This window comes from Photinus pyralis, unplaced genomic scaffold (assembly GCF_008802855.1).
Source record: "Photinus pyralis isolate 1611_PpyrPB1 unplaced genomic scaffold, Ppyr1.3 Ppyr1.4_LG1, whole genome shotgun sequence".
Lineage (NCBI taxonomy): Eukaryota > Metazoa > Arthropoda > Insecta > Coleoptera > Lampyridae > Photinus > Photinus pyralis.
Window position 1 is genome coordinate 5,864,648 of NW_022170249.1, and position 21,659 is coordinate 5,886,306.

Consider the following 21,659-nt stretch of genomic DNA (forward strand, 5'->3'; position numbering starts at 1 on the left):
TATTCATGGTAGTTTATATCACTAAATATGAGAAGAATCTTATTTACTTTAATTAAAATAAAAAAATTGGAAATTAAGCCCTTACCAAAACGTGACGACACACCATTGCGTGCCGATATTGACCTAATTGACGAGTTATACAAAGCGAAACTTGGTCTGCTGGAATAACTACAAAGAGATTTCGATTTTTTCGAAAAATTCAGCAGGGGCACTGTTAACATGAACGAGTGTAAGACGAATGAATTACAATTCCCCAATAGTGTACCTAATAACGATAAAAATCACATTATAATAATATATTATTTCATGTTTTTGCACAGTAGCGCTTACATTCGTAATTTGCTAATTAAATAGCATATGTACATATACAGGGCGTTCATTTGAAAACCCACGCGCTAATTGTTCACCCTGTATAGTCCAATGATATACAGTGATGGTTAGGTAGCGCATTCCGGGGTCTGTAGTACCAATCTATTTAATTGTATTTTATAAATACAATGGTAGTACCTCCCCCCATGTAGAAGGGAGGGGGAGGTCTTAAACCTCACCCGTGAAAATTGTGAAAAATATACCTAGCCATTAATAACGCTACTTTATACATTTCCCAAAAAAATTGTTCACACTTACATACCAAGTTTTTGTTTTAGATCTTATCAATGACACTTTGTTCATATTTTATCCATAAAACGTTAACAAAAGATGGTGTACTTAGCAACTCATCAATCTGAACACATTTTACACAAAAACCGAAAACCGCAATGTTCATCTAGCAGTACGATATTGTTTTATAACGATTTCTATTTATTTATTATTCTGTGTTTATGATGATGATAAGACTGATTACTGATAAGAGATGTTGATAAATCTATGCCAAGTTGTAAAATGAAAACAATTTTTGATAAGTAAACATATCTATTTTAATACATTCGCATACATGAGCACTACAATCTTGCTCCTCCCTTGGTCATGTAAACCGTAAATCGTAAATGGCGTAGCTGCTTAACAGCACCCGAAGGGGTGGTCAATCCGTACTGAAAGAGCTCAGATTATACCCCTGACGGCCATAAAAACTTTATGTACCTTAATTACTTACATTTGTGGCTAGTTTGTCAAGTTTGGAGCTTATTAAAGTAAAGAAAAGTGATAAGCAATAAATATTCCCCCCCCCCCCAATCGAGGGTTCTGAGGGCAGATGGCAGGAGGGCCAATTTTCATAGTCATTCTTCTCAGGTAAAAAAATATACTAGCGCGTTTAGTTAGTTTGTCCTTGACCGCAGCACGATTGTTTTAATTATAGACGTTCTATATTTCATGGTTATAACCTAATAGCCCTAATTAATATAACTGAATATGATCTAAATTCCAACCCCTAGTTTTTGAAACTAATTTTTACATCCTCTACAGGATATGGAACCCTTCTTAACATCTGAAAAATTTCGATTTTCTCTATAAAATTCGAAAAATTAAACCCACATTTAGAGCTACCGTTACAACTGACTGACTTTACAACTCTGTTCGAGTTTGTTAATGAAAGAGAATTGGAAATTAATACTGTTGAATTCAAAAATGCTGGTACCTAATAAATATCACGCGGATTAAAGACACTGAACCCAACCGCCAGAAAAATACAGATAAAGCACGAATCCTTGAAATTCAAGGTCCACTATCTGGACTTTGGCTCCAGTATATTCCTTCTGCCAACATTGGTACTACTAACTTTTGCGTCTTGAAGCGCTAAGAATTTTCGGGGTCTGTTGCCTTCTTGACAAATTACCCAAAAATACACATTTGTGGATTTATTTGCTATTTGTTAAAGTAAAATAAACATCTTTAAAAAGGGAACAGTTTAAAGTAAAATATAAACTTATTTGCTCAAATAAAATAAACAGAACAAATACTTAACGCAAAACAAAATTATTAAGTTAGAAAAGTTCCACTGTGTTGAACTTTTCCTAACAGTGTATTACGCGTTGTCTGTACAAATACTTTAACATTATCCTTTTATTTACTTCAAAGGTGTGTGTATTTTAACTAGTTATTTTGCATTTTAGGACTCAGGGTTAACCTTAATGCAAATGTCATTGCTCATTGTTGGTCCTGGTAGGATAGGTAACACATTTTTCTAAATATCGTTAAATTTCAAAGCGGACCAATGCACAACTGAAGAGTCAACCGATAATCTACGAGAAACAAATAATAGGAGGGGTTTTTATGTTACAAAAAAAACTAATGGACGGTGGATTTATGTGCAACAGAAAATACAATGCGAATAAGTTACTTTCTTAATACGTAGGTACGTAAGTACGATCGGGTTAAAGTGTTCGCTTTTAAATAAATAGTTACCATGAAAGCGTTCGGGTCCAAGGTGCAAAACATTCCATTGCGCTATATGTGGAGTGGCTAGTTACGTTTATCAATGAAAGCTATACACCTCTCGTGTATACTAGTACAGCGAAAAAAAAATTTAAAGACAATTAATTCGTGCTTTTGTTGGCTATCGAAACCCTAAGTTATAGGTATAGGTCTATAAACTGAATTCGGTCGTCCATGTTACAGTATAGGGAAGAATGCTTATGGACTTCTTTTTATTTGGGAGCGTTGAATAATCAATCTGTATTCCACAGAAAAAACTTGTATCCTAAGTTGCATAAATAAAGAGGGTTGAAAAGTACAGCACGATGATAAAACTGTGATGTTGGTTGCAGAATGTATTTCTTGTAATAAGAAACTCGATAAAGTTTTGATTTTTTTTAATCTCGGAAGGTTAACACACGTAAATATTCGTCGGGATATACATAAAAACGCCTCGTGTTCGAATTCATTAACTGAAAAAATGGCTGATCTTTAGACAATGGAAATAAACGTCCAACCGAAATTATGCAAATTCCTGTTTATTGAATCAGGCCTTAATTCAGTTCGAAATAATTCAAGCAATTTGATATAAACGCAAACAAATAATGGAATAAATGATTCATGACGGCCGCCCGGGGATGTGGACGATCATCGCTTACGCTTTATTGCCATTGACTTGAATAAATATTGGATCAAGTGTAACTAATGGCTGAAGTATTGAATTTGAAATCCAAGATGATGGGTTTCGACTCGATCGTTTTAATTTAACACGTACAGAAATACATTAAATTTCCAATTAGGACGCAAACTTCTTTCTTTTGTACATCTGTGGCGGCCGGAGTGTGTTGAGTAGGATCACTCAAGCCGTCACATTTACATAATTTGACACAGAAATTTACTCCCTGACTAATTTATGACACTCGGGGGTGAGTTTATATAACAACCCCACTAAATGTGCCATAATGTCTATGAGGCAGCAAATTAAAATTCAACAATCTATGCTAAAATGAAATTAACAGATACTGCACTAGGCACTTGGTTTTGAAGTACCGGAACTGATTGGACCGTTTAAGATTATTTATTATTCAGCTGCATGCAAATTTATTTTCTGTTACAGAAATTTTTTTCTCAGGGTTCATTATTAGAAAACAAATTCTAAACTAGCAAAAAGCTGCAGTCCGAGTTAATTTCGGAAATTTAATATTTTGGTTCTGTTATCGAAAATAAAACGAAAACACAAGTTGAGAAACCAACAAAGTGGTTCAAAGTCGCATTGTTGAGAAAAGAACTACGATCCAAAATGCTTAAATTCAGCGTGAATACTTTCAAATATCAATTACACCCTCCGAGTTAATTTCGGAAATTTAATATTTTGGTTCTGTTAGAGCCGTAGTTTTCGAAAATAAAACGCACAAACATTTCACAAGTTGAGAAACCAACAAAGTGGTTCAACCCTTTAGTCGCATTGTTGAGAAAAGAACTACGATCCAAAATGCTTAAATTCAGCGTGAATACTTTCAAATATCAATTGCTGAAGCAATTTTTGTAAAATTAAACATTTTTTTCGGTTTTCGGTTGTAAGTTCTAATCCATGTTAAATATTTTTAATTTTGTTTGTTTGGTAGATTATCATTAAATGAGTACAAAGAACCCCCCCCCCCCCTAACTGCCTTCTAAAAAAATGTGCGAAATTGTTGACAGAACAGCTTCTTAGCTCAAACAAAAAAATGGCGGTTTTGAAAGAGCGGAAAAATCCAAAATGGCGTTCATAAGAAAAAATATAGTTGTCACGTGTCTCTTCGTCATCTTGGAAATTATTATAGGCAGGATGCCATATTCGAATTTTTCGTAAAACAGTGTCCAATAATGTTTTGGTTAGACATGTCTAGTACGATTAGTTTACTATGAAAAAATTAAAAACTAAAAACAGAAATTTTCGTTTCTGTGCGATATCTTCAAAACTATTAACGAGTTTTAAGTTCATTTTCAGATTATTATTCAGCCTCGAAAAATGGATACCGTGTATAAATACTTTTTCATATCCCTGCTAGTTTCTGCGATTGTCTCAAGATAAATCGGATACCCTGTATATAAATTAATTAAGTGACATTCAAATATAAGATTACGAAACTGATAGTCGCAGAGTTTTCCGTAACTTACAAAGGAAATGACCACTACACTCCAATTTGTCTGACTTATGTAGGTGCAGTTAACGTTAAACCCCCAATAAATCGCCCCCTTATACTGATATATTTTCTAGGAAAAATTGGTTGCTTCAACGCTTTTTGGGCCGAAGTCTGCAGACAAACTTTGTTTTTTTGCACTTTTTGCCCAAATATTCTCTTTTTGACCGATATCTCAGGAAGGAAACGGTTTTTCGACAAGCCCACTCTATACATAATGCAAGTAGACAAAACTTACATCTAACCATTTAACCGCTAGAGTGCGCCAAACAAAAACATCCTGCCGCACCCAGTATACCTTTTGTTTCTAGTTGCCAAATGTCATATGATATTAATGAATCTTTTACTGGTAAAATGTAACTTATTTGTCGCTATGTAATGTGTAATTTGTTTTTTACCTATAATATTCAATGTAATTTAAAATATTAAGATATTTGTTGACAATTTCCACACATACTAGTTTGTCGATGGAATAAATACTATTATTATTATTATTACCTTAGGTACCTACTGCAACTGCATCAATAATGGATAATATAGAGCAGCGCTTCTCAAACTTTTTTAAACGCGGAGCGCCCTATAAAGCGGAATCTAGGATGACGGAGCCACGAGGACCCCTGCAAAGGTGCTCTACGCTCGCGAGATTCTGATGGGGTGAGTTGTATAAGACCGTGGAGGGGGGTATTGAGGTGCTGAGTACCCTCCATGAAAGAGAGGGTGCGGGGGTTCTCTCCCGGAGAAGAAAATTTATGTTCGAATACCCACTTTTAGCACTCCCAATTCTTATCCCAGCCCCAGAAATGTGGACCTTTTTGGAAATAACGTTAAAATGAGTATTCTTTCGTTATACCCGAATTCAGAGACGTTATTTCCAAATCATTACATTTATTAAGACCGTGGTGGGCACAGTGCCATGCATTTGTGATGATTAAGTATAATAAATTAATTATACATTTAACAAAAGAAATAGTTTCCTAACATCCTAATAAAATTCTACAATAAACTTTCATCCCTACGCTAATCTGTCCATTTAGAATGGAAATAATGGAACAAACAAACGTAAGAACATATTTCACAATTTTTCCTAAATAATGACCGCCGGGGGCGTGGACTGGTCAGAGGTTCTGAGTACATGTGTTTTTGTCACATAATAGATAGTATATCATATAAAGGCGGCGTACGGCCATTTGTCATAAGCAGTCTGCCAACTTGGAGCTTTCTATTATTGCTTTTTCTTAATTTTACTGTTATCTTGTTCGGACATCATGTTATTTATTACTATCTACAAGTTCTAACAAGAAAAGTGCCATATATAACAAAAATTCGTTCAACTATAATAACGAAAATTAGAGTTACAAATATCACTAGTTTCCGTACCGTATTATTCATTGGGAAGATAACGTCCGCGTATGGGGAACTGCCCCTTTCTATGTTAATCGCCCCAACTTTTTCTTCGATTAACGAAATGAGTAACCATTTCATGAATAATTCTTAGACGAAAGTTAAGTTTAGATATCTACTAATATAAATTGGGTATAATCTGCACTAAAGTGCACGAATTACCGTGAATCCGTAATCGAGGATTGTTTACACGTGCAAATTTTCTAGAAAATTACGTAGGTAAATTTAAAACGTGAAGGAAATTCGTTTTCAGAGAATATTTGGTGTACTACAAAAGTTAACACCCCCTACTGTACATTGTAACGGGTGGTCGCTTTAGAATGTCAAAAGTATTTTTTCGAATTTGTATTTTCTTCAACATAGAAAAATTTATACATATACCGCTTCATAGCGAACGTGAACAAACGTATTAACAGCGATAGAAATGCGTGAATTTTCGGTAAAGGTGTGCATTTTCGAGAAGTATAATGTGTTTTTCATTCACCTTGTTAAGATATGTTAATTGAAACCAGATTGGCGAGAAGTGCGAGTTACCTGTATGCTTAGTTTTGCGTTGGGCCTAATTCCTAAAAAGACCGTTCATTTGCGAGTGGTACAATTTACGCAAAGGGACATTTTCAAATCGCAGAAGCGCTCTTCAAATAGAAAAGAGATTAAATGAACTGACATTAAAACTCATCGTGATACACAACGAAGTTTTTTTTCGGATCGCTAACAGTAACGGCTGGTGAAACTTGAGTGATGTATTAGGATAACGTGTGCGATAAATAAAAATTAGCGGGGAAGTTAATGGGTGCATTTGCCCACAACAAAACCTAGTTAACAAATTGGAATGGAACGTTGGCATTTTATTTCTGTGTATACTTACGATCTTCTTTGATCAACTTTAAGCCGGTTTGCTTGGGTTCGCGATTCATACGAACTTTTCTTCCACAAAACCTTGCATTAGTCGCGAAGATAACGTTATCAGGGTGGTGCAGAAAGTAAACTGTGCTATCGAAACGATTTTTTTCTATATTTCTAAAGGGAGCGAGTTTTTGGAAGTAGAGATAAGATCAATTTGTTACCAGAAGGGAATATTACCCATGTCAATAGGTAAGTTATTTTCAATTTTTTGATTTGTATAATGTAATGATCGGTTACTTGTAGAAATTTACATAAGGAATTTTGATATTCCTAAAGAAATCGACCTGTGAAACTTACCTCCATCAAACAGATTTTCTTTTGTATTTATTGATAAGAATCCAATTCAAACAAAGAATTTTGGATATTTTGTTTCATTGACAGAAAAATTTGCATTTAATTTCACTGCTGCCACTCCTTTGGTTGGATTAAAATTTTGTTTAGCTTTGTATATCTTGAACAGGAGTATGTACCAGTAATTCATTAGGACAGTTTAAATTTGGCGCTTAAGGTTTTTAGTATTTTTTTTATTTAAAACATTGGCAAACATGGTTTTAACTTAACAGTAGTCGTTTTTTACGTGTTTTTAGCGCATTTCCACAAAAATTTAAAAAAAACGCGCTATTGTGGCCACTTTGTCCGTCCGTCCGTCCGCTCGTTTTGCGACGCTACTAGTTCTTTATCTTACGAGCTATTGTTCTACTTTTTTCGCTATTTGGTTCGTTATGGTGTCGAGTCTTGTACCAAGGAAGGAATTTTTTCTGTAACGCTTACAAAAAAAGTTATTGTAAAAAAAACAAAAAACCGTTTTTTACATGTTCCATAATTTTACACTTTTGCCGTTTATTAACGATCCTAGAGATCGTTTATCGTCGCCTGCCGGTTGGTCTCTCCGTCTGTTCCTTTGTCTGTCTGTCCATCTATCTGTCCGTGTGAACGATAACTTTGTTTAGAAATGTTCGATCGCTTTTACATCTTCGTTAGTTATGAACTGAATTGCATGAAATTCAATATGGGCATAGCTTTAGCCATATAATACGCAATGCCAAAAGTTGAATCGAATTCACAGTGCCCTTTTCGCATCTCGACCATTTATAAACCGAATTGCAAACTTTTTTACTTATAAAAGTATTTGAATGAAATTTGATAGATAGGCACTTGGAATAAAGGAAAATCAAACGCCAATTTCAAAATTTGGTTTTGCGCATGCGCAGTGCCAACTTTTTTTATTTATGGAAGAATTTAAATGAAATGTGATACATAGGCACTTGGAATAAAGGAAAATCTAGCGCCAGTTTCAAAATTTTGTTTTGCGCATGCGCAGTGCCAACTTTTTTATCTATGGAACTATTTAAGTGAAATTTGATACTTAGGCGCTTGGAACAAAGGAAAATCTAACATTAGTTTCAAAATTTAGGTTTGCGCATGCGCAGTTTCAAATTTCTTATTTAGAAAAGCATTAAAATGAAATTCTTCTCATAAACTGAAATTGAAGTAGCACGTCAAAAATGGATTGCCCATGTGCAACGCTATCTTTCATATTTGTGGGCGGATTTTTACGATTTTAACAGAAGTTGCATCTTACAAATGGGAAATGAATGCAAGTGGAAATGCGCTTTATGTAAATCGTTTACGATTACTTTTTAACTTGTTTTAATTTCATGTCTTTGTACTGCGAGCCATGCGTTTGAAAGCAAACGGTTCTGTTCAAAGGTCTTTGTACGTGCAACATTTTGCAAAGGTACGTACATTAAAAGAAAGGGTCATGTAACATTACGTTTTAGGCTTAAAGGCTTTGAAGGGAATGACTTTCATTTTAAAGGCCCACACGTTTAGAAGATGCTCATATTCGAGTCGGTTTAATGAGGGTGTAAAAATTGAAAAACTGAAAAATACTTGCATTCAGAGGTACTTTTTCTCATTGAAGGCTGCATTTTCTGTTGTAAGTTTTCTAATTTACTTCACTAATTAAGAAAATTCATAGTTTAATCTAAAGCACCCTTCTTCTAAATTTCATTACACCCTATGGTAACTTATGGATAATTCCCCTCTTTTCCCTTTAAAAATCATACACGTAACAATTACGCAAAGAAATAATAGAGCGCAAAATTCAAAACGGGTTTTTGAACCAAAAGCCAAGTTTAACATTGCTCTTATAGGAGTATAATGTGATACAGTTTTTAGTGCACTTTTTCGCTCTTGATGTTTGTCTGACTGTCTGTTTGTCTGTCTGTATGAGTCACAATTAACAAGAAATTAAAAATTATTTTTATTAATATTTTATTATATTTTATTATATTTTGTAATCTCGTTAAGATATGAAATGTCCATAAGGGCTATTAAAATCGCAAAAACAAATTTGAAAGTGCACTCTTCGCCTCTTGCTCACAAGCGGCTTAACGAATTTTTAGCGCATTTCCACAAAAAAAAATGCGCTATTGTGACCACTTTGTCCGTCCGTCCGTCCGGCTGTCAGTCCGTCCGTCCGTCCGCTCGTTTTGCGACGCTACTAGTTCTTTATCTTAAGAGCTATTGTTCTACTTTTTTCGCTATTTGGTTCGTTATGGTGTCAAGTCTTGTACCAAGGAAGGAATTTTTTCTGTACCGCTTACAAAAAAAGTTATTGTAAAAAAAAACAAAAAACCGTTTTTTACATGTTCCATAATTTTACACTTTTGCCGTTTATTAACGATCCTAGAGATCATTTATAATTTTGCATTGCTATCTGTCGTCTGCCTGTTGGTCTGTCCGTCTGTTCCTTTGTCTGTCTGTCCATCTATCTGTCCGTGTGAACGATAACTTTGTTTAGAAATGTTCGATCGCTTTTACATCTCCGTTAGTTTTGAACTGAATTGCATTAAATTCAATATGGGCATAGCTTTAGCCATATAATACGCAATGCCAAAAGTTGAATCGAATCGATTCAAAATTCACAGTGCTCTTTTCGCATCTCGACCATTTATAAACCGAATTGCAAACTTTTTTATTTATAAAAGTATTTACTTAAATGAAATTTGATACATAGGCACTTGGAATAAAGGAAAATCAAACGCCAATTTCAAAATTTGGTTTTGCGCATGCGGAGTGCCAACATTTTTATTTATGGAAGAATTTAAATGAAATGTGATACATAGGCACTTGAAATAAAGGCAAATCTAGCGCCAGTTTCAAAATTTTATTTTGCGTATGCGCAGTTCCAACTTTCTTATTTAGAAAAGCATTGAAATGAAATTCTTCTCATAAACTGAAATTGAAGTAGCACGTCAAAAATGGCCGGATTGCTCATGTGCAACGCTATCTTTCATATTTGTGGCCGGATTTTTACAATTTTAACAGAAGTTGCATCTTACAAATGGGAAATGAATGCAAGTGGAAATGCGCTTTATGTTTTAACTTGTTCTTTTTGCATTGGTCACAGTTGCATATCTTCGGGCTGTGCGTTATTGAGGCCGTCTACAGTAATTGTTGATTATCTAACACACCTCCAATAAGAATGGGAATTGTTTCAATAATCTCTTTAATATTCATTATCGCATTATAAGACGGATGTATCAGCGCAAAGTAATCGTTTGTCAACAAGTGTAATGAGATGCGAGCACGCGGCGCACCCAGGGCGGAGCCCTTAAGTAATTATCCTCGCAGCGTGGGTGCACCACCCTCGGCCGCAATCAAGCCACAGAATCCTGTACGGCCCTTCTTGCTCCAGATTAATCGCATTACACGACGGATTAGATTGTTTTTTTTTGTAACACCATTAACACTCTCGAGTCTAAACAAATACGATCATACAATTTCGCCTTGGGCAAATTACATCTACATAAAAATTTACGCTTTATGGCATGCAATTTCAACCACAATGATCTGTTAAGTACCACATCGGAGGAGATACGAATTGCATTGGGTTGGTTTCATCTGACTTCGAGTAATCCAATTTGAAGAACATAACATGTTCTCACTACCGTCTACGAGTCTACAAAATTTCAATATCGGTACGAATACAAATCGATAAAACGTGGACGAAATAAAAGACAAAGTCCCACAGTGCGTATGCAAATAATATTAGCAATAATTCACTTAACGTATGGGTGTGTGAAAGTTATTTTGAAACCATTAAAAGTCTATACAAATAATATGGGAAGATTTCCAAAATTACATTTAATTTCAGAGAGTGTATATGACGATGGCGGCTTCGCTATTATCAAAAGAAGAATTCGTTTCCTTTCAATTACACGGAAGATATGTGACCAGTTATTCCCATGTAGGTAGCTAAAGCTCCCCGTGAATACTGATGAGACCGAAATTCGTCTTAATATAACCGCTTCCGCTGCGGCGGCGGCGGCAGCTTCGTTACCGATTTTTTTGTTTTTTTTTTGTCGATTCGTTAACAACTTTGTCTATTGCGCTTTACGTAAAACCGATACGTGAGTTGTACTTGTTTGGTATTGTTCGTGTGTCAATGGAACAATTGAACGTCGGTTCTTGGCGGTTTTTCTTAGAAGATTGTCAAATCCTCCGAAACAATGGACGTGCGGCGTTAGCGAAATTTCAATGTCCACGCCTACGTTATTTGAAAATCATCTTTACGGTTATATTAGCTATTGTCATTTTATTTACGACATTATTATGATTTGTACAATGGCATTTTAAATTGATGGAACGTGCCGCTGCTGTATATATACTTTAGATCTTTGTATCCCAAGTGATTAAAAAGAATTTAGTTCTAAAATTTCATCTTTGACCTTTGGGACAGAAGAAAGTCTTCTAGTACGGGATTATTATAGTGTCATCGTGTGCTATTACGTCTAGGTCTGCTAATCCACACTGCTGTTCGGGACACCGATCTTATTGACGGTTCCCAAGAATCATCTTCAGAGATGTTTTTTGAGCAGCTAGGGCGCGACTCCTTACAGTCCAGGAATTCCCCTTTGAAGTACATGAGTTTCCAATGATAAATGAAGAGGAAAATTAGAAACAATTTCGGTGCAACTCTGCTCGAAGAGAGAGCAAAGAAGCTTTGTCGTAAATGTCCTTTGATTTTGTAGGAAGTAAATTTTCGACGACCGCTAAAGCTATAACTTCCTCCACGTCAGGTGGCGTGTAATATGAATCCATAATCGCTAAAGGAATTACAGAAAAAACTTAGGTCGTAACGTAATTTTCTAAAAATTGAAAAGATACTTACAAAGTAACACAATTAAAACGTCAAAACTAATTGCTAACTATAGCAATTGTTATACAGGGTGCCCATTATATATGGAATATAGTTCATATCTCGGTAAATATCGAATGTATACAAAATTCTTCTATACGACAGTTTTTTATTTCCTTAATAAGGAATTGATTATTTTTTCAAAAAAAATTATTATAATTAGATAGGTACATCAATAACATTAATCTAGATATCCTACATAAAAATAAAACAAATGAACGTGTACGTTTCTTGAAGACAACACGAAACTAGCAATAATTGCGATAGAAATTTCTCCCAGAATACGCGGGCATTAATTTCAAGTTTTCCGTGATAGGCTAAGTTCACTGCTTTGCAGTAAATAATAAACAATTTTTGAACATTTATTGCGATGAAAACCATTTTATTGCCAATTTCATGTTGTCTTCAAGGTTTTTAATAAGAAACGTACACGTTCATTTGTTTTATTTTGATGTAGGATGTCTGGATTAATGTTATATTGATGTAATTATATTATAAATTTTTTAGAAAATTCTTCTTGTATTAGGGTACTAAGATGTTACATCATCGAAAAGAGAAAAAAATCTCCATCAAATGAGCCTAATGAAAAAGTGCACTGCCATTAAAAAAAATTCAATTGTTTTTCGTTACTCATTTGTTTTCTAAAATAAAAACAACTGAATTTTGCCTTATTATGGCGAATAAAATGTTTTATATAGAAATTTTTTATACCTACAGTCGTTATTTACCGAGATATATACTATATTCCATATATTATGGGCACCCTGTATATAGCCACCACGGCCGACGCGTTCACGGCTACCTATATTTCTTCCGATTTAAAAACCATTATTTTGGCGTTATTCTCACGTTTGAAGAAAAAATAGCATATTATGCGGAGCTAATGTAACTTCTTTTGGCTCGTAAGTGTTTTGCTGACTCGCCATAAAAAGTATCACTTTAGCTCCTTGGTCGCAAACGTACTAGCTGGTGTTATGGTGCTATTTACAGGATTCTGGGAATTTTTAAGACATAGGTACTTGGCATTAGTCCTAAACTTTTTTAAAATCGTATAAGTAGTCGATGGTGATTCGTCGTAATCAACAACAATAACCTAGCAGTTGCCACCCTTGCTGTTGCACACTTGGATAGTAGGCATTGGGGGTGGGTAGTGTAGGTAAAAACTAGAATACATAGCCGACAAATAAACAGTTCCTTTACTTCCTCAAAGGTTTTCGGCGCAATTTTGCAAATTTAATTGTAAAAAGGTAGCTTTTAATCTCTCTGACCGGTTGGCTGGCTGGCTGGCAGCAAATGCGGACCCGTAGAAGAACGCTTGTAGAAAGACGCGGAGTGTACATAGACCTACCGAGGCAATGTAATTATCAAATTTAGAAACGCTGCTACATGATGTGGAGTCGGCGACATTTGGGCGCCATCCCCGAGTGTAGTGTACTACCATGGTGATTTTTCACTTTATTTTCTGAGGTTTTGGTCCGATTGTTTTGAAATTGGTGTAGTCGGAATGATCTTGAAACACGCACAGCTTCTGCCTGAATTTTGTTTTTTTCCTAGAGGCGAAATTAACCCCCTTTTGCAAGGCGATTAAAAAAAAAAGAAAGTCAAGAGGCGAGAAGAGTAGACTATATAACCTGACACTAGAAATGAAGAACGGTATAATATACGTCGGAGGTCAATGGAAACTCAGTAGTTTGGATGATGGGAGAAAGAATCCAATTATACTTTACTTTAGCCAAGGAATTCCACAAATGATTATTGAATCCGTCCACGGAAGGTTGTTGTATGGCGGTCAAAAGAAGAGGATTGTCCGAAGATTTGAGTATATGAAGGAATACGTTGGGAATTTATTCCGCCAGCTTCGCCTTCGATAGGCGGTGCTTGGGAGAGTTTAATTCGTTCGGTTAAAAAAGCTTTAACTAAAATTCTAAAGAAAATGTTTCCCAGACTTGTCTTGGCACCTCGGTGGAACTCGAAACGGAAAAAGTGTTGACAAGAACCATTTCTTATTGGGCAGAATAAGAACACGAAACATCATTAGCGAAGAAGATTTAATATCCGGAAGAGAAAAGGAGAGATCTCAGCCGGACAGCCAACCAGCCAGACAGACGGACAGCCAGTCATAACGAATATAATAGCGAAGATTATTATTTATTTATTATCCCCGCATAATGCTTTTTTTCAGTTGCCTCTGCAGAAGGTCTTAAGGTCACAAGTAATGGTACCAGTATATTTATTGGTTTATATATATCACTTCCAAGAAACACTCTCACTTTCGTAATTATGAACCGATTTTGACCAAACTTTAAAGGTTGTGTAACTCATAAATATCTCGGTCAAGTACGTGAATCAGCCAATTCCAAAATGGCGGAAATAAATCTACCTGCACCTGATCGGCCGAGGCGAAAGGGATTTTTTTCAAAAATGCGCTAAAAATGTATTCAGAATGCTAGATCCTTTTCGAAAATCTTTCACCAGCCTACGTAGAGATAAAAAGCCTAAACCTAGGTAGGTACGCGATACAGGTTTAAAAGATTGACACGCCTACTTAATTATGATCATATAACAAATAAGCTATGACTAAAATTTTCATTCAATCTTACAAAGGAATCAATTACTGTAATCTTTTTATCTTTGTGTAGTTTTCACTAATAGATAGGCGATGACTTGCAAACGCATTGAAAATCACAACTGTGTAACCCGAAAGCAATTAAGGACACGTAATCGTCTTCCTTGATTTACTGTAGCTTAAGGTTATATTTCCAATCACAGTAAATATGTTCCGTTATAATTTATTGAAATGAATTTCCAATTCGCCATTGTTCCCTTTCTAGGTCGTTTTTTGTTACGGGTACTTATGTCAATTTCAATTATCGTTCTCTTTGATTGGCAACGCGCCTTTTATTCAAGTACCTATGCCGTAGTTGTATTCGTTTAGTGCTATATAAGGGTTGTGCCGTTTATAAATTTGAAATCTAAACATCAGAATTGGCCAAAATGACAAAAGGCGAAGAACACTCAATTCGGGCCACGAGAGAAACTGATATAATTTACATTATGAGAAAGCCTAATGTCAAATTAGTAATAGTACATATAAATCTACAATAGTTTCTAAAGTTTTACCCTCGGTTTTACCCCAATCATTTTACAAGAAAGGCGTTATTCCGAAAAATATCCGATATGAACGTACACTACCCCTTTTAGACTCGAGAGCAAAATCTTTTATGATCTCTAACCCTTAGCACTATTCCCAGATTCCCTAAAATCTTAAACATTAAATTGAAAAATTTAAATTTCGGGTGGCTGTTCAGACGGTACAAACTTTTAACTTTTCATAACAAGAGAACCTTAACGGAAAGCCTCACATCAGTGCACTGATTGCTTGTTTTTCCAACTTTACAGACTGTCCATAAAGCGGACAAAATGCTCTCTTGTTTCGTTGGATGATGTCAGTGATAATTTCTGAAAATACAGGGTGTTTTTTTGGGAGCTTTAGTTAAACGTTTCTGGGAAAGTAAAATACGTAGGTTTTTGAAAATTTGTACTTAGGAGTTACTCTGAAGGCCGAATCTATGTAAAATATTTTCAAAATGTCCGCACTTCCGGAAACACCGGAAGTAGATAGTAATTCCGTTATTTTAAATGGCAACCCCTATTTTTTATTGCATTTTTGGATTCTACGTGAAATTTCAGTTCTTTTGATACCCATATGTCGATATCTGCCATTTATGGTTTTTAAGTTATTTTGACTTTAAGAAAAAAAATGGCGGATGCAGATGGTACCTTGATAATTGATTACTTGAAAAAGGTTATAGTCATGGCAACCCATTTTTATCAGTGCATAGAGAATGAATAGGGCTTTCTTTTAGTGTACTTAAAAAAAAGTTAAGTTGCGTACAACCGCACCTATGGAGATCCAAATTTAAGAAACTTCAAAGTCTATAAACTCAGTTTTTTTAAATGGAATGACCATGTTCTTAATATTGCATGAGATAGAGAATCGAAATTGGCATATTTTGATATTACATGTTCCTATACCTATCTTTAACAGTTTCTGATTTATTCCCATTTCATTGAATTGATCTCGGAATTGATGCCATTTTTTTCGCATTTTCTTTTTAGTAGTTGGCCATGATTTTATAACAATCGAATTTTAAACAAATCAAGGAATGGATACTTTAATACCATTGATTCTAGTTCTAGTCTAAATAATTCATTAATAAATAGCTCATTTATTAGGGATATAGGACGGAAAATTTTTGAAAAATCTAAACAGTCGTTCAACTGAATTTCTTAAACAACGTATAAGTCTGGAAATTAAGAGAGGTAATGCGATATCTGTTCTAGCAACAATTCCATACCAAAAATGTTTCAACGAAGTTTTTTATATTTTGCATTGAATTTATTTTGTTAATCTTGCATTTGCAATTCAATTCATTTTCTTAAATATTCTCTTGTAGAGCTTTGTATCACTTGTACAAAATTCCAAAATTCATACAATTTCGTTCCAGTTTTCGAATGAATGTACGGAAAGCACGCGCCGCGATTCTGCCCATTTCACCATAAATAACAAATAAATTCCAAAAAAGGTGAAACCACTCCGAGTCATTTTTCGATTTTTGAAAAACTTATATTAACCTATAACAGTAGATGACGGATTAGTGTCACTAGATTTGTTTAAAATTCAATTGTTATACAATCATGGCCGACTACTAAAAAGAAAATCCGAAAAAAATAGTGTCAATTCAATAAAATGGGAATAAGTCAGAAACTGTTAAAGATAGCTATAGGAACATGTATTGTCAAAATATGCCCATTTCGATTCTCTATCCATGGAATAGTAAGAACATGGCCATTCCATTTTAAAAAACTGAGTTTTTAGTCTTTGAAGTTTCATAAATTTGGATATCCATAGGAGCGGTCGTACGCAACTTAACTTTCTTTTAAGTACACTAAAAGAAAGCCCCATTCATTCTCTATGCAATGATAAAAATGGGTTGCCATGACTATAACCGTTTTCAAGTAATCAATTATCAAGGTACCATCTGCATCCGCCATTTTTTTTCATAAAGTCAAAATAACTTAAAAACCATAAATGGCAGATATGGACATGTGGGTATCAAAAGAACTGAAATTTTACGTAGAATCCAAAAATGCAATAAAAAATAGGGGTTGCCATTTAATATAACGAAGTTACTATCTACTTCCGGTGTTTCTGGAAGGGTGGCCATTTTGAAAATATTTTACATCGATTCGGTCTTCAGAGTAACTCCTAAGTACAAATTTTCAAAAACCTACCTATTTTACTTTCCCAGAAACTTTTAACTAAAGCTCCCAAAAAAACACCCTGTATATCGACAGGTTTCTGTTCTGATGTGAGGAGGCGGGAAATTAATTTTTGGGACACTTCCTTTACCCCCAAATTTACGTGTGAAATATTCAAAACTGTTGCCTTGGATGTGTGCACGTCCCTTGAAATAAATGAAACTTTAATTTTTCGATCTCAACACCGTTTTTTCAATTCTTTTTATCGCCCTCTGTTACAAAAAAACGTGAAATTATGATAACATTTTGAAATATTTGACTAACTAAGATAGATAGATAGATAGATAGACTGGACAAATTATATTTTTCGTAGTTATATAGTAGCGACTGCTATAAATTATGATTTATTATCATTCGACAATATTGAATTATAATTACTCCATAAAATTATTCACGTTCAACAGGAATTTAAATGTAGTAAAGTAAGCAAACTTACATATACTCATAAAGCTTTTATGCCATTTCAATGACACTATGATTTCGGATTTTCCACTTCCTTTTACAAGAAGCCCATGTGTTGAATGAAGACAGTGCCAAATTATGTTGCAGGTATAGTGCCCATTTTATACCTGTACCAGGAAATAACCAATAAAATTTAATAATCTCGTATGCCTCTCAGGCCCGATGATATTTATGTAATATTAATTAGCTTCACCAAAGCGCACAATGTACAAGAATTAAACAAGCCATGAATTATTAATGTAATAATTTATTGTATATTGATTACCTATACCTTCGAAAGGTATAGGTATATGCGGCTAATCGCAGCCGAAGAACGGTTTCGTCACTAAAAATTTACTTTATTACGAAGAAATCCTTTTCAAAACCTAAACATGTATATGACACGGCATTACTTGTAAGCAGTAAAAGTGCCGGCGATCAACGATACGTTTCTAAACTCATTGATTATTCATAGACTTTGTTATACGATTAACTGATAAGTTTAATAGAATTTACAGCTAGTACATAATATATTTAAGCGAGTATTTCACAATAATGTAAGAAGCCCCTGGCCCTTTAAAATTTCAATTTAAGAGAATATTGTTTTCTTTATAACCAGAAAACGGGGGGAAAAAGCAAAAATCATCAACATTACACATAGTCCGTTTTTCTACTTAAATTGGAGGGTCGTAAAAAGTGGAACAGAAGCTGATATAGCCGACTGTCGCACTGCTGCAATTTGCGGCCGACACGCCCTCTACACCACCGACGACCATCAGGAAATGGACGCAGGACCGACGCCAGGATTACGATTCTATTAATAGCTAAAAACAAAGCGGGATTAAGTTTCCGATTGCTTTATTCGATACGCGTACGACTAGAGATATTCAATTAATATTGGAAAAGGGGAATTTTTGACACATCAAAAGGACGGTGTTATTTAATGTTTACTTCGATTCTTGAATTCATATTGCCTAATTAGCATAATGAATGAAAAACGTTTTCGGCCATTTGAATGAATTGTGCTAGTTGAAGGAAGCGGTACGGTTCTGTATCTGCAGGCCCTGACTAAGCGATTTGCGATTATGTGGCATCGCCGAGGGACTAACCATTATCATAAAATCGCACTCTTTTGCGACACTGCACCGTTGCGAACGTTTAGCTCTTACCGAATAAGTCAATTTTTAAATAACAAAACAGTTCCCATTTTCCAGCTTCTAGTAGATAGCAAATTACATACGCATCCCGTGCATAGTGCGGTTTATGCCTTCATTTTATACTTTATTTCTCCACGTCGAGCTGGTTTGACTGGAATATAGGAAGAAATAGATATTAGGAGTGAGATCGACAATGTGACTCAAGAATCTTGTAGCCCGAGGCGGAGATGGGCTTGATAATAATAATTTCCCTATGTCCACTTTTAAATGACAAAATCTTCTGAAGGGTGCCTCATTTTATGCAACCAAAATAACTTCTTAAAACAAATAAAAATCTGGCTGTCATATTAATGAATTTGAAGGTTGATTCTTTGGCTTCCGTATTTTTATTTTCGTTTATGTGGGATGTATTCAACTGAAGAAAGGTTTATCTTTATATTATCAATTGGTATAGTGCCGGTGACAGAAGGAGCGTAAGAGATTTACTTTCTGTTAAGGGTTAAGCCAAAGCAACAATTTTCAAACTAGTTAATATGACAGCATAGAAGTGCATGCAAAAATTAGGCGCCCTTTAGAAGAAATTTTGTCTTTTAAAAGTAGACACAGGGAAAAACAATACACATAAATCCCTATGTCTACTTCTTAATAAATATCACTGTATACGTAACTTCATGCATACACATATGAAGATTTTATTCCAAAATAGCAAGAAAAATCACATTTCAAGTAATCCACATATTACTTACAGTGTGGCAACAATTAGCATTACCATAAGGATGTCAATAGTTAGCTGTGCTTTTTAAAAACTACGATAATGAAGAAAATTGATGAGTGAGAAAGATTATTATCAAACCCAGTGGCGGATTTACCACCAGCCTGAGTAGGCTGGGGCCTAGGGCGGCAGATTTTAGGGGGTGGCAAATTTGGCCGAAAAATGTGTATCTTACTGAAATATAAAAAAATTTTATTGTACAGGGTGAGTTGTAGCGCTCTAGCGAGAGAGACTTAGAGAGTACCATGGTTGTGAGTAAATTCGCACATTGTAATTTAGGAATTCGTTACGATAGAATCGTATTACATTTTTAGGGGAATTTTTCGAAAAAAACCCCTATGTAATGGTTTGGTCGTCCGTCTGTTTATCGTCTAACTCGAGGTCTAACTCGAGAACGAAAAGAGACAGCGATGTCAAACCTTCGCCAATCGATTTCTACGGGTTTTAGTTTTCCAATTTTCCGTCTTTATTATGCAAAAAATTGAAAACTAATACGGTTGATTGGGGTAAAAAAAATTTTCTACAAAAAACCTTAATACATTTTTGCTCTAAAATAATTTGGGGGGCCAATAATCGCATGTTATGAATTTTACATTGAAATCCCTATGATGCGTTACGCAAGTCACCACCCTGTATAGAGCACCTCTGAACGGTGTAGCGAAAAGAAATTCTGATCTTGATAATTAATAATATAATTATTATATTATGAACGCCATCAGAGGTTTTAACTTCGCTGCTACGATACTGCCTCAGGAATATCAAAAATATTTGTAAGGGTTGTTAAGTAGAGTCCTACAGACGGAACGCTATTTCTCAACATTAAAATGTGTACTTCCCGGAAAACACTGCGAAAAGCAGGTGGTCATTACTAAAACTAACAGGGAAATTGCTAAATGGACCATAATTCCTAAACGTTGAAGTTCATCGAACAAAAGATGTAATTCGTCGTTTTTCGGGGGTTAATTGCTAATCCCATAGCACGAAGTGTGAGATTGTGCAATTAAGGAGCAAAAAAACGCGAAAGGAGCATCGTATATAATAACAAACAATTAAGGGTAGGTAGCAGCTGTTATGGTATAACAAAAATATACCACCTGGTTGTAACAGGGGTGACAAATCTAAGCTCCACGCCCACTTGATTCTTCACGCCGTGACTTTTCAAGTCGTGTCGGATTTAGTGCGATGTGTGCAAATAATAACGACCGTTTAGGTTAATTCCCCTTGAACTAAGAACTAACACAGTTAAAGATACCCTCAGTGGTAATCGCCGATATTCCAGGTTGTCCCGCTATAATCCTCTTTCGGTTTAGAGCTCAAAGCCGCGTTTTGACAGGGACTTTGTTTGTTACACAAAATGTCAACTTGTTCGCCCGAGCATTATTAAACTTGCCTCGCGTTTTTTTCGCCAGGATCGTCAAACTTTAGGCGATTAGGATTCCGAATGTAATTTAGAGGGTAATGAATAATTTCTCATTTTATGAGTAAGTACGGGAACACAAAGAAGTAGTAGAATAACAGCATAAGCTCGATTCGTGCACAATAAGGGTGATATACGAGCGGGACCTCCCACTGAACAATTTGCCAACATTATAGACGGACTAATGGTGTCATTGTGGTCCCCGTTTAGAAAAAGTCGCTTAGACGTTCAAAAACGTTGTGAGCGGAAAGGACGTCGTGATAGTGAAAGGGACACTAAACCTTCAGTTATATTACAGGCTATTACGCGGCGAAATATCCGCCGGTTACAATGAAATGATTTTGATAGAGTTCATTTACTTGCCCCGTAACGAAGGTACATTAAGTATGGGAGTGAAGGTGTAATGGCAATTTGTTTTGGGAAAATTATTCTAAACGATTGTTCTGAGAAAATTCTTGGTTTAGCTTCTAGTTTAGAAATTCTAGACTTCCTTTGTTTATTT